The sequence below is a fragment of the Kogia breviceps genome, chromosome 3, assembly GCF_026419965.1.
Source record: "Kogia breviceps isolate mKogBre1 chromosome 3, mKogBre1 haplotype 1, whole genome shotgun sequence".
Classification (NCBI taxonomy): Eukaryota; Metazoa; Chordata; class Mammalia; order Artiodactyla; family Physeteridae; genus Kogia; species Kogia breviceps.
The window spans coordinates 36,382,073-36,396,328 of NC_081312.1; the positions used below are offsets into that span (position 1 = coordinate 36,382,073).

Below are 14,256 nucleotides of genomic sequence, written 5' to 3' on the forward strand. Positions count from 1 at the left end.
AGCTAGTTGTTAACCCATTTAACAGACAGAGAAATAGAAATTTGGTAAATTTACTTCTCTCTTCAAGATCATACAATTAATATTTGGTGGAATGAGATCTGCTATCAAAGGCCATGATCTTATTCATTATTCCCTTCACTACATTGACTGAGCACCTCTGAGCCAAGGGAAAAAAAGGTACAAAATCAGAGATAAAGATATTCACATCCTAATATCCATTCAACAAATATTCTTTTTTTTTTTTTTTTTTTTTTTTGTGGTACGCAGGCCTCTCACTGTTGTGGCCTCTCCCATTGCGGAGCACAGGCTCCAGACACACAGGCTCAGCGGCCATGGCTCACAGGCCCAGCCACTCCGCGGCATGTGGGATCCTCCCGGACCGGGGCACGAACCCGTGTCCCCTGCATCAGCAGGCGGATTCTCAACCACTGCGCCACCCGGGAAGCCCCAACAAATATTCTTGAGTTCCTATTATGTTCCAGGAACATAATGTTTTATGCTGAATCAAAGTTGTTTTTACTGGTGGCTCTTAGTTGAGGCTCTCCTCAACTAGTATTAACTCTATTATATAATCATCTCCATCGCCAGGGAATTTTGGAGAAATGTCTGATTTCACAGAATCAGCAGAAAATTACAAAATAAGCCTGGAACACCTTTTCATACCAACAGCAAAAAAGCAATAAAAGACAACTAGGGACATATAAAAGGATTCAGAAACCTCTTAAAGAGGCTCCCACTAGTCAAAGATGGGACAATTTGAGCTTCATTAACCACATTAATTGCAATGGATTAAACTCTAAATATGTCTAAATCCACAAGCTCATAATGATCCTTAAATAAACTAAAACACCTTCAGAAGTTTTTAGAGCACAAATTCACTACCTTGAAAACTGGTAATTAAAAATAAAGAATTAAGCATTTATCCTGCCTTTCCTTGTAAATTGTACTATTTAGTAACAAAATAGCAGTTGAGAATATTCTATGTAAGTACCTTAAATCATAAATAAAAGAAAAATAATTTAGAATATCACCATTCTGCAACCCCCAATGAATTAACTGGATCTAGGCATTAAATATCAATGGCTGCTAACATCACAGAAAAAGACTCATCCAGATATCAAGTGCCTCCTGATGCATATAACACCTCATATAGTCTTGCCAGGATCACAGCTGATTCTGATCAAGCCTCTAGATCCCACGGAAAATCTGCAGGACACGTAAATAAGAGAAAAACATGCTGAATTACACCGTTAGCATGCAATCAGCAGAACCAAACTGTGGGAAACCCTACAAGTCATTCAGGGTTCAGTAGCTAAACTGTACGGAAGAGAAAGAGATGAGAGGGAAACCTACAGATTAAAAGGCTCAAAAGATGTATCAAATTCAAAAATAAAATAGGTAAGATTAAAGTGTACTATCTAGTAGTACACACTTGGGTGATGAAACTATGGATTAGCTGGCTGAAATTCCAGCTCTATCACATTCTTGTTGTGTGATCCTGGCAAGACATCTAATACCTCTATGCTTCAGCTTCCTCATGAGTAAAACAGAATAACCATAATTTAGGAAAATATAGTTAAAATGTTTAGCAAAGTGCTCACTGGACAGTATTATGATTTCAATAAATAACAATTATTACCTATTCAAAAATGTGACATTGTACTTCTAGGTCAAATTCTTTGCACAGAATGATTATAGTACTAATTCTTTTAATATAAAAATTTTTCTGTATATCAGTCACTTTTTGTACAAATCCTTCAAAGTTAAAAAAACTAATAGAGAAAACATCAAACAATACTTAACAAAAGTTTATTTAACCAGTACTTGGACCAAATGCCTTATAAAGCAGACATGTATTTAATTTGAGGGAACATAAATTCATTCCTCTTGGGCAAATACCTAGTGGTGAGATTTCTGGGTCACATGTTAAGCATATGTTTAATTTTATAAGAAACTGCCAAACTATTATCCAAAGTGGCTGTACAATTTTGCATTCCCATCAGCAATGTATGACAGTTCCAGTTGCTCCACATTCTTGCCAGCTTGGTATTTGTCAAAGTTTTGTTTCTATTCTAATATGCAGTGGTATCTCTTTGTGGTTTTAATTTGCATTTCCCTAATGGCTAATAATGTTGATATACTCAGGGGTTTTATTAATATGACATTAAATTCTTCTTGTTTAAGGACTATTTTTAATATCTAGCACTCAGCCTCTTAATGGAATGAAATAGTTTTATAAACTAAACGAAGCTTGATGCAGAATCATTTACAATACTGCTAATTTCAAATTGGCCTCATAAGCAATAATAGAAAGTTTATGCAAACATTTTCAATTCATTCGGTATAAAATGTATTCAAATAAAATCAACTCAAATAAATTTTTGGCAGCTTTTTTAATAGAAATTGAGAAAATTAAGTAGCTTCTTTTTCAACTTCCTGCTTCTCATCTTTACAGAAGCTCCTTCCACAAAATAACCTAACTGTAACACTGTCACACAGCATTTATTGAGTGCTTATTTTGTGCTAGGCACTATGCTAAACCTTAAGTATACAAATATGAATAAGTCAAATGACGCTGTCCTCAAGCAGTTAATTTCATATATTTTTAAAACCAACTACTTTCTCATTTTTTTAAATAGCCTTTCTCTTTTAGAACAGTTTTTGATTTAAAGAAAAATTCACATCACAGTGAATTTAAAGAAAAATTCACTCCATAGTACCCTCCCATTCAGTTTCCCCTAATAGTAACATCTCACATTAGTAAAGGACATTTGTTAAAATTAATAAACAAATTCTGATATATTATTTCTCACTAAAGCCCATAGCTTATTCAGATTACCTAAAGCCCTATTTCTGTTCTGGGATCCTATCCAGGGTACCAAATTATATTTAGTTGTCATGTCTCTTTAGGCTCCTCCTGGCTGTGATAGTTCTTCAGACCTTCCTTGTTTTTAATGACTTGACAGTTCTGAGGTATTCTGTAGGATGCCCCTCTGTGCCATACTCAGTTTTAAACTTAAAAAAATTTACTCATTAAACAAATCTCATTGTGAACCAAAGCTTGGTTCAAATTTTTTTAATTACTAATAACACAGGTATATTTTTCTACAAATACATGAAAATATTATAAGGCACAGTACTATAAACCATAATTAAACTTACATCTATGTTTCAACAAACCTGATCTCTAACTCCATCACCATAGTGTATAACAGGTCTCCATCTATGAAATAAGGAAGGAAATAAATTCCCAAAATTATAATGAAAATTAGTTACCTGTCAATGTATTGTCTCTGTAAAAGATGTCTTGCCACTATCCAAGATACCATCTTAATAAGAAATTAACCACTTAAAATGTGTGAAAATACATTTCCTTCTGTATAAATTGCTTATTACATTTATTCATTTTTTCCTCTTTTATTTAAGCAACAGATGTGGTTTTGATTATAGTATGAAAAGTAGTTCTGGGACTTCCCTGGTGGTCAAGTGGTAAAGAATCTGCCTTCCAATGCAGGGGACATGAGTTCGATCCCTGGTCAGGGAACTAAGATCCCACGTGCCGCGGGGCAACTAAGCCCATGTGCCACAACTACTGAGCTCACACGCCTCAACTAGAGTCCGCGTGCAGCAAAGTACAGAGCCCATGCACTCTGGACCCTGTGTGCCACAACTAGAGAAGAGAAAACCCACACACCACAACTAGAGAGAAGGCACACACCGCAACGAAAGATCCGCATGCCTCACCGAAGATCCCACGTGCACAGCTAAGACCCGACATAGCCAAAAATAAATAAAACAAATGAATAATAAATTTTTAAAAATCTTTAAAAAAGAAATGTGATTCTAGTTCTGTTACCTTGGGTCTAAAATAATGACTACAAGATTTAGCTGTTATAAATTACTGCACAGGTAAGGAAGTTTCTCCTCAATCTCATTTAGGTCAAGGGTACTTCTCATCTATAACAAAAGAGATAACTGGACTATGGTAAAATGTTCCCATAATTCTTACTATGGTATCTCACTTCTTGCCTTTATTGGTTCTTCTTTATTTATTGCCCTAAAAAACTCTAATGCTTGTAACTTACATGCTAGCCACAAATGTCATAAAAATCTAAGAGTTCTTTTTTTAAAAAGGCTTTAAATCACCAGAGAAGTTAAGTCTTTCCCAGCAAGAAGGACTCTGGATGGATGCAGAGTTCACAGAATTCACTTAAAAGACAGAAGTCACTTTCTGCAACTAATTGACAACCTGGAAAACTAGGTTTTATCAAGAGGAAGTAATACAAATGAAATGTGTTGCATCAAGTGCTAATAATTCCAAATCTAACTAAATTCTTTCAGAACAAAACCAACAAAATAAAACTTTATTTTTTCAACAAGTCAACAGCATAGAGAAAAAAAACAGAGCAGGCAGGCTATTCTAATTTAAAAGAAACAAAACACATTACACAGCCAATTATAGTAAGTAGACCTTTTTAAAAGAAACTTAACCATATGATCATCTCAATAGATGCAGAGAAAGCTTTTGATAAAATTCAACACCCATTTATGATAAAAATGCTGCAGAAAGTAGGCATAAAGGGAACTTTCTTCAACATAATAAAGGCCATATATGGCAAACCCACAGCCAGCATTGTTCTCAATGGTGAAAAACTGAAACCATTTCCACTAAGATCAGGAACAAGACAAGGTTGCCCACTCTTACCACTCTTATTCAACATAATTTTGGAAGTTCTAGACACAGCAATCAGAGAAAAAAAAGAAATAAAAGGAATCCAAATAGGAAAAGAAGAAGTAAAGCTGTCACTGTTTGCAGATGACATGATACTATATATAGAGAATCCTAAGGATGCTACCAGAAAACTACTAGAACTAATCAATGAATTTGGTAAAGTAGCAGGATATAAAATTAATGCACAGCAATCTCTGGCATTCCTATACACTAATGATGAAAAATCTGAGAGTGAAATTAAGAAAACACTCCCATTTACCACTGCAACAAAAAGAATAAAATATCTAGGAATAAACCTACCTAAGGAGACAAAAGACTTGTATGCAGAAAACTATAAGACACTGATGAAAGAAATTAAAGATGATACAAATAGGTGGAGAGATATACCATGTTCTTGGATTGGAAGAATCAACATTGTGAAAATGACTCTACTACCCAAAGCAATCTACAGATTCAATGCAATCCCCATCAAACTACCACTGGCATTTTATACAGAACTAGAACAAAAAATTTCACAATTTGTATGGAAACACAAAAGACTCCGAATAGCCAAAGCAATCTAGAGAACGAAAAATGGAGCTGGAGGAATCAGGCTCCCTGACTTCAGACTCTACTACAAAGGTAGAGTAATCAAGACAGTATGGTACTGGCACAAAAACAGAAATATAGATCAACGGAACAGGATAGAAAGCCCAGAGGTAAACCCACACACATATGGTCACCTCATCTTTGATAAAGGAGGCAGGAATGTACAGTGGAGAAAGGACAGCCTCTTCAATAAGTGGTGCTGGGAAAACTGGACAACTACATGTAAAAGTATGAAATTAGAACACTCCCTAACACCACACACAAAAATAAACTCAAAATGGGTTAAAGACCTAAATATAAGGCCAGACACTTTAAAACTCTTAGAGGAAAACATAGGCAGAACACTCTATGACATAAATCACAGCAAGATCCTTTTTGACCCATCTCCTAGAGAAATGGAAATAAAAACAAAAATAAACAAATGGGACCTAATGAAACTTAAAAGCTTTTGCACAGCAAAAGAAACCATAAACAAGACCAAAAGACAACCCTCAGAATGTGAGAATATAGTTGCAAATGAAGCAACTGACAAAGGATTAATCTCCAAAATTTACAAGCAGCTCAATAACAAAAAAACGAACAACCCAATCAAAAAATGGGCAGAACTCAATAGACATTTCTCCACAGAAGATACAGATTGCCAACAAACACATGAAAGAATACTCAACATCATTAATCATTAGAGAAATGCAAATCAAAACTACAATTAGATATCATCTCACACCGGTCAGAATGGCCATCACCAAAAACTCTAGAAACAATAAATGCTGGACAGGGTGTGGAGAAAAGGGAACACTCTTGCACTGCTGGTGGGAATGTAAATTGATACAGCCACTATGGAGAACAGTATGGAGGTTCCTTAAAAAACTACAAATAGAACTACCATACGACCCCGCAATCCCAATACTGGGCATATACCCTGAGAAAAACCATAATTCAAAAAGAGTCATGTACCAAAATGTTCATTGCAGCTCTATTTACAATAGCCAGGAGATGGAAGATACCTAAGTGTCCATCAACAAATGAATGGATAAAGAAGATGTGGCACATATATACAATGGAATATTACTCAGCCATAAAAAGAAATGAAACTGAGTTATTTGTAATGAGGTGGATAGACCTGGAGCCTGTCATACAGAATGAAGTAAGTCAGAAGGAGAAAAATACCGTATGCTAACACATATATATGGAATCTAAGAAAAAAAAATGTCATGAAGAGACTAGGGGTAGGACGGGAATAAAACACAGACCTACTAGAGCATGGACTTGAGGATATGGGGAGGGGGAAGGGTAAGATGTGACAAAGTGAGAGAGTGGCACGGACATATATACACGACCAAACGTAGGGTGGATAGCTAGTAGGAAGCAGCCACATAGCACAGGGAGATCAGCTCCCTGCTGTGTGACCACCTAGAGGGGTGGGATAGGAAGGGAGATGCAAGAGGGAGGGGATGTGGGAACATATGTATATGTATAACTGATTCACTTTGTTGTAAAGCAGAAACTAACACACCATTGTAAAACAGTTATACTCCAATAAAGATGTTTAAAAAAAATTTTAAATAAAAAAAATAAAAAATAAAAGAAACTTAAAACAGGTATTACATAACCAATTATAGTGCGTAGACTTTTTGGAATCCTGACTCAAACAAACCAAATGCAAAATGATTTTGTACATATTTGGGGAGTATTAATTAATTTTAAGGAATTACAGTTAGTTGTTTTTAGGTATGATAACAGCACTGTAGTTACACCACAAAAAAAAATTCAAGTTTCATCCTAAAGTATTTATGGACAGCATGATTTCTGGAATTTTCATGAAGATACATCAACAAAAAAGTGTTGAGGGAAGAGACAACAGGCCCAAAATGGAGTCACTTCTGCTAAGCCCCATGTCCACAAACCAAGACTTAATGCCTAACTTAATTGCAATTTCAATCTCTCACAGGAATGTAATCTTAAACAAGTCAACCTGGAATTTCCTGGTCAGCAGTTGTGAGTTAATCTGCCTGATAGACCCCTTCAATTCCTCCAAAGAAAGATGAGGTAATCTGCTTTTTCCTTGTCCCTGTCCCCTTCTGCCTATAAAAGTCTCCCATTTTGTTCAGCTCTTCAGAGCTCCTTTCTATTTACTAGATGGAATGCTGCCCAATTCATGAATCACTGAATAAAGCCAATTAAATCTTCAAATTTATTCAGCTGAATTTTGTTTTCTAACAGAGGGTGGAGGTTGAAGTCGGGTGATGTTTCATAGGAAAGCGATATAATCTCTATTTTTGTTTTTGAAGTTCAAAATTACAAACAGAATGAAAAAATAGGTAAAACTTTAGTACCTAAAGGTTAAAGTGTCTTCCCTTCGAGCAATTTAGCTTCTGTTGACATACTGGGACCTAATACAGTGTCTGTCATATAGTACTTTCTCAATAAACAAACATTTGCTGAACAAATTATTGAACTGCCTAATCGAAGAGGAAAACAGACCTCTGAGACAATAAAAGTGGCCTTATTCAAAAGAGGTGACAAAAATTTCTAAGAAAATGTGCCTCTCTGTCAATTCTGGGCAGCAGTACTGACAAGTTTAGGAAACCACCCAGTACAGGAGCAGGAGTTTCACAGACAAAAGAAAAGCTATCTAATAACATTCTCGTTAAAGGTTCAGAAGTACAGGGAAAGGTTGCCCAGAGGCAGCAGGAAAGAAAATTTGTGTCAGGAGGGGGAAACTGGGATATTTTGAAAACTAGTTCATTCTCAGGAGTAACATATCCTTAGGGTGATACCTAGTAAAATAACTTCTCTCTAACGCATTGCCTTCTCCTTTACCTGTATTGCAATCTAGGTACTTCTTCATCCATTTATATTAAAACCAGTGTGGCATTACTAGAAGTATTCTGATCACTCTTTACAAATTTTCTTTCAATTGCCTATCCATTGTTCTATCAAAAACAAAGACTTTAGGAAAAATCTCTAGTACTAATTTAGAAGAGCGAAGTATATGATACTGCTAAAGAAACCAAAGATGATTCTGCCATAAAATAAATATTGGGTTGGCCAAAAAGTTCCTTCAGCTTTAAAGTAAAAATAAAAGACATTTTTCATTTTCACCAAGAACTTTATTGAACAACATATTCACCGTTTTGTTCCACTACCTTCTGCCAGTTTTCAGGCAACTTCTTAATTCCATCTTCCCAAAACTTTTTATCTTTTTGAGCAAAGAACTGTTCCAGGTGCCTTTTACAGTTTTCCAGGGAACTGAAAATTTTTCCTTTAAAAGAATTTTGTAAAGACCGAAATAAATCAAAATCCGAAGGTGCAATGTCTGGTGAATACAGCAAATAAATCAGAGCTTCCCAGCCAAGCTCTAACAGTTTTTGCCTGGTTATCAAAGAAACATGCGGTCTTGCATTATCCTGATGGAAGATTATGCGTTTTCTGTTGACTAATTCCAGACACTTTTCCTCGAGTGCTGCTTTCAGTTGGTCTAATTGGGAGCAGTACTTGTTGGAATTGTTTGGTTTTCCCGAAGAAGCTCATAATAGAGGACTCCCTTCCAATCCTACCGTATACACATCACCTTCTCTGGATGAAGGACCTGCCTTTGGTGGGGCTGGCGGTGGTTCACTTCGCTTGCCCCATCTCTTCTTCCATTTCACGTTATTGTGCAGTATCCACTTTTCAGCACCTGATACAATTTGTTTTAAGAACAGAACATTTCATTATGTTTCAGTAGAGAATTGCATGTGGAAATATGGTCAAGAAGGTTTTCTTCGCTTAACTTATGTGGAACGCAAACATCAAAGAGATTCACATAGCCAAGCTGGTGCAAATGATTTTCAGTGCTTGATTTGGATATTTTGAGTACGTCGGCTATCTCCCACGTGGTATAACATTGATTGTTCTCAATTAATGTCTCGATTTGATCGCGATCAACTTCAACCAGTCTACCCAACTGTGAAGCATCATCCAGCAAGAAATCTCCAGCATGAAACTTCGCAAACCACTTTTGACGCGTTCAATGAGTCACAGCACCTTCTCCATACATTTCACAAATCTTTTTTTGCGTTTCAGTTGTGTTTTTACCTTTCTTGAATAAAGCATAATATGCTGAAAATGTTGCTTTTTTTCTTCCATCTTCAATATTAAAATGGCTACACAAAAGTTCACCAATTTTGATAAGTTTTTTTTTAAATGCACACTGATACGACAGCTGTCACAAAACAATATAACAAAACTGTTTCGAATGAAGTTAAAGACAACTAAGCACTACTAGAGCCATCTTACAGAAAAAACCAAACGAATATTTTGGCCAACCCAATACTTTTTGCATTACAAAAGAGACATAGGGAACTTCCCTGGCGGTCCAGTGGTTAAGTCTCCATGCTTCCATTGCAGGGGGCATGGGTTTGATCCCTGGTTGGGGAACTAAGATCCCACAAGCCTCATGGCCAAAAAAAAAGAAAAAAAGAAGAGACATAAATATTAAATGAATTACAAAAGACAATATTATTTTCAATAGTAGGGATAGAAAAGTAAATGTTTTAAGTTCTGATCAGATTCTACTATTTACCATCCCACACTTCAAAGGACCAGTATAGTCACTGGTTCATAACTTTCCTATACAGTATTCCTAAAATAAAAACAAGATCATTTTCTCTTTATAAAGAGGTCCAAGAGAAGGACTAGAGGGCTCAGCACTTAAATGATGGTTTCTTAGCACTAGGAGGTTTCTGTGCATATTTTATTATTGCTAATGTTGTTTAGAGGGACACGGGCTTTTTTCCTTTAAAAATTCTCTGCATCCATAAAGAAAAACTTGTAGTTTCTTTTCTTCTCCATGAAACATTATAGTTTATCGAATGAGTAATTTGCTTGAATAACTGAGACAGAACAAATTTTGTACTAGGCAAGAACTTTCTTCAAAATGACAAAGAATATAGCTTCTATCATCCTTTTAAATTTTTTAAAAATATATTTATTTAGGACATCCCTGGTGGCACAGTGGTTAAGAATCTGCCTGCCAATGCAGGGGATGTGGGTTCAATCTCTGGTCCGGAAGATCCCACATGCCGCGAAGCAACTAAGCCCATGCACCACAACTACTGATCCTGCACTCTAGAGCCCATGCACCACAACTGCTGAGCCCATATGCTGCAACTACTGAAGCCCACGTGCTCTAGGGTCCATGTGCCGCAACTACTGAGCCTATGTGCTGCAACTACTGAAGCCCACGCACCTAGAGCCCATGCTCTGCAACAAGAGAAGCCACCACAATGAGAAGACTGCACACTGCAACAAAAAGTAGCCCCTGCTTGCCACAACTAGAGAAAAGCCCACATGCAGCAGTGAAGACTCAACTCAGCCAGAAATATATATACATATATATTTATTTATATTTAGGAATATAGTTTTAAAGAAACTTCTGTACTTTGACTTGACCCTCCAGTTCAAGTGCCCAACACAGTCTGATTTGAAATTATATCTCAGTTGCAAATTATCAGAAGTTACTAGAAAAGAAATTCTAATTAGCCCAGATGATGTACACTATCCGTTTTCTGAGAAAAAGACTGGATTGTTTCCTTCCATCTCTATTTCTGTTTCTAAGTATTAGTATGATTCTCCTAAACCAGCTTTTCCAGATCCTTACAGCCTCTTTCCCTGCTAGGTGTAATTCCAAAAACCCAGAACAGAGCTAGTATTTGCTCATCTCACATAACCATCCTTAAACTATGAGGTAATAAGCTTCCATTTGGACCATGTGACTAGAGTAGGGGTAGGATGAGTTCTCCAAAAGAGGCAGGTAAGAATGAGAGTATTAGTGATTTAGACATAATCACTGGAGGAGTTGCTGGTGGCTAATTAACCAAACTAATCTATGCCTACCACCACTGGGGGGGCAGGGGAGAGGAGGTGGTGGTGGTACTTAATGGCTACAAATTATTTTTTGGAAATTATATCTTTTTCAATAGAAAATAAAATACCAGCAACTACACTTACAAATTCTTTTATATTCCAGTCTAAAAATTTTCTTTAAAGTAATTAAAATTTCAGAAACCATATATCTAGCATTTATAATTGCTTCTAATTGTAATTCTGTGTCTGTGAAAAAATATAGCTGAAAATGTTGGAAGTAGAGACTTTGGGGATTTAAGAAGTGGGAAAGTGAAATGGTATCAAGAGTTCAACCACAGACCAGGAAGCAGGAGAAGGGGAGGTGCCTTAGGATGGGGGTGGGGGTGGGTAGCAGGATTCAACTATAAGTAACAAAACAAATTAACTGCACCTTAAACAAACCAAAAGTTTATTTCCCTGACATAAAATAATCTGAAAAAAAGGCAATCTAGGGCTGTTCTACCATGTCATCAACATACAGTATCCTTCCACTCTCCAGTCCACCATCCATGAAGTACAGTCCATCCTCATGGTCTAAGTTGGCAGCTGCAGAGAAGAAGATAAAGATACACCTCTCCCTTTAAATAAAACTTTGGGAAGTATCACATACTTCCACTTACCATTTATCAGAACTTCTTCACAAGGTTATAAACCTATCTGTAAAAGAACCTCGGAAACTTAGTCTTTCAGCAACTAGAGATAGTGCTCACTAAATAGCTAGATTTTGTTAACTTGACAAAAAGGCAATCTGACATAGTAGATCAAAGGCAAGAAAAGACAGATGAAATAGGAGATGTGAATGCAAATCTTCCTTCTCTAATCTAAGCTACAAAATGACTGGAATGAAATATTACTTACCTGAGAGAGAAGAAATGGAGAAAGAGGAGAAGGATCTTTAATTCTACTTCTTAGGCTATTTCTTACTCCTCCTCATATTGCTATCAAAAAAACTCACTTGAGAAGTAACAAAAGTGTGAGCAAAAATAATTTGACTCAAAGTTGTAAAACTCCTTACTATACAGAAGTAAAAACCAACTTGTTTAACAGACAGAAAACACCAAGGTAGAGAGATAGTTTAAAACCAAACCAAAAAACAAAATCATACCATCACTCTTCTACAGTTAAAGACTTTAAAGTTACTTCCCAGGTCCAGAAGCTCAAACCAAACTCCTCTTCATACCCACTCCATTGTTTGGTAAACCTCTCTCTTCGTATCCATAGAGCAGATCTAATATAATCTCCCTGGTTCTCCTGCCATGCTGTTTTAAGGATTTTACTGTAGCTACCATAGGATCACAAGAAGAAATTACAAAGTTTAGAAAAATCTTATAAAATTATCTGGGATCTCAAATATTCTCACTTCACTGGACAGAACTAATGATGTCAACTAGTATTCAGTCACATATCTTCTTGTCTCAAACAAGTAAAGTGTATTTCTAAGTCCATAAACAGTTAATATATTTCAAAGAATCTTTCTTTAATACAGGCATGGTACAGAGGTGGCAGTGATGACAGTGGCGGTGGTGGGACCAAATTAAGAACTTTAGAGGCTCCAAGTACAGAAAATATAATAATATAATCATCTACCTCCTCCCTATGAAATTCTAAACTAAGATTAAATTAGTCCAATAAATTCTTATTTTTTTTCCCAATTACTACTTCCAAAATTTTTTTTTAATATTAATTGCTTTTAAATTTTTTTGAAATTGTTTTTCCTTTGCTTTGTTGGTACCCTAAGCATTTGTTGGATATGGCTTTTGGGTAATCAGCATAAGCAGTGGTAAGAAATAGAAGTAAAAGCTGCTGCAACTTGAGGAGGTCCATTCTGTGTCAGGTATTTTATGTGCATTATTGATAATTCTTACCACATCATCTACAAAAGGCAGATATTATCAATCCTGTTTTGGTGATAAGGAAATGGCTTCAGAGAAGCTAGATAAGATGCCCTAGGTCACTCAGGCAATAAGTGGAGGAGCAGAGTATTTGAAACAGGACTTTCTGTCTCCTAAGCCTGATCCATTAGACATATTTGCTGTAGGGCATTTCTTCAGAACCTGCTACTGGACAAAATTTCATTTCAGGGAAACAATGAAGAATGATTTTTAAATGCATCATTTGATAGTACTCAAATCTTACATGGAACCTAATCACTGATAATCCTAGATGATGGCTATAAACATATAGCCAGGACTGCTGCATTGCACAACTCCATAGAGCATTTTTTTTCTTTAGTATGAATGGTGTCCTCTGGATTGTGCAATGTAGCAGCTATAACCCAAATGCTTGTCAAAGGCCTTGTCAAGGCCATTTACTGTACTGTTCAGGAAAAAAATGCAATCATTTTTTTAAAAGCAAATACACACCCTCAGAGTGTTAAAGAAGTGTATTTTAAAGCACAAGAAAATATACTCAGCATCATGAGATCATTAGGAAAATATAAATTAAAACCACAATGATAAAAATCTCCTAAAAGAGCTAAAATTAAAAAATTTTAAAAACTGACAATACCAAGTGCTAGGATGAAGATCAACTGGAACTCACGTACGTTGTTGGTGAGAATACAAAATGGTATAGTCACTCTGGAAAATAGTTTGGCCGTTTCTCATAAAATTAAATATACACTTACCATATGATTTGGCAATCCCGCTCCTAGGTATTTACCCAAGTGAAATGAAAACGTACGTTCATACAAAAAGTTATTCTCAAATGTTTATAGAAGCTTTATTCATAATTGCCAAAAATGAGAAACAACCCAAACATCTCTCAACAGATGAAGGGATAAACAATGTACATCCATACTTAGCAATGAAAAGGAGCTATTAATACATGCAACAACATGAATCAATCTCAAAAACATTTTCTAAGTGAAAGAGGCTAACTCAAAAGTCTATATAACTATGATTCCATCTATATGACATTCTGAAAAAAGCAGAACACTGACCATAAAGAACACATCAGTGTTCATCACGGGGTTGGAGACAAGAGGCAAGAGGTTAACTACAAAGGGGCAACAGGAGCTCTTGTGGTGGATACATAATCTATGCATTTAT

General features: G+C 36.0%; 1 protein-coding gene across 6 annotated transcripts in view; it reads right to left on the bottom strand.

The window, feature by feature from the left end:
* FUT8 (fucosyltransferase 8) overlaps window positions 1-14,256 on the bottom strand; it is a 350,097-nt gene that overhangs the window by 315,060 nt on the left and 20,781 nt on the right. The gene's annotated exons all lie outside the window — the stretch shown is intronic.